General features: G+C 55.3%; 1 protein-coding gene across 1 annotated transcript in view; it reads left to right on the top strand.

Moving 5' to 3' along the window:
* MLXIP (MLX interacting protein) overlaps window positions 1–412 on the top strand; it is a gene marked incomplete at both ends in the record, with an annotated part of 57,981 nt that overhangs the window by 50,417 nt on the left and 7,152 nt on the right.

Below are 412 nucleotides of genomic sequence, written 5' to 3'. Positions count from 1 at the left end.
CCAGACAGACAGAAAGCGAGAAATCACCCCCCAGGGGGGATGGCCATGCCGCAATCCCTTCTCCTCCATTCTCCTCTCAGGATCTTGGGCACGCATGCACACGTGCCCGGCATGAGTTTAAGCCACCGGGTCTGGGACTCGAACTGCGGCCGACTAAGTGGGAGTCATAGCCATTACGCTAACTGCTGGTCCCCCCATTTGATCTTTTTTAAACCATAGTTTGAAACATGGTACTGATCATCTCTTTCCTCCGTCTTTATGTCCCCTTCAAGGAGAAGTGGCAGAAAAAAGTTTGAGGTGCATTAGCAGCTCTGTCTGCTGTCCCTGTGGTGAGGGGTGCAGCGATTCAGTGCAGAGAGGGGTCCCACTGCCCCCCGGAGCCCACTGTCTGCACCTTGGCCGTTGGTGTGGC

The sequence above is a fragment of the Tupaia chinensis genome, unplaced genomic scaffold (genome assembly GCF_000334495.1).
Source record: "Tupaia chinensis unplaced genomic scaffold, TupChi_1.0 Scaffold000258_1, whole genome shotgun sequence".
Classification (NCBI taxonomy): domain Eukaryota; kingdom Metazoa; phylum Chordata; class Mammalia; order Scandentia; family Tupaiidae; genus Tupaia; species Tupaia belangeri.
The sequence above is the reverse complement of the archived record's forward strand: the minus strand, read 5'-3'. Positions and strand labels throughout refer to the sequence as shown.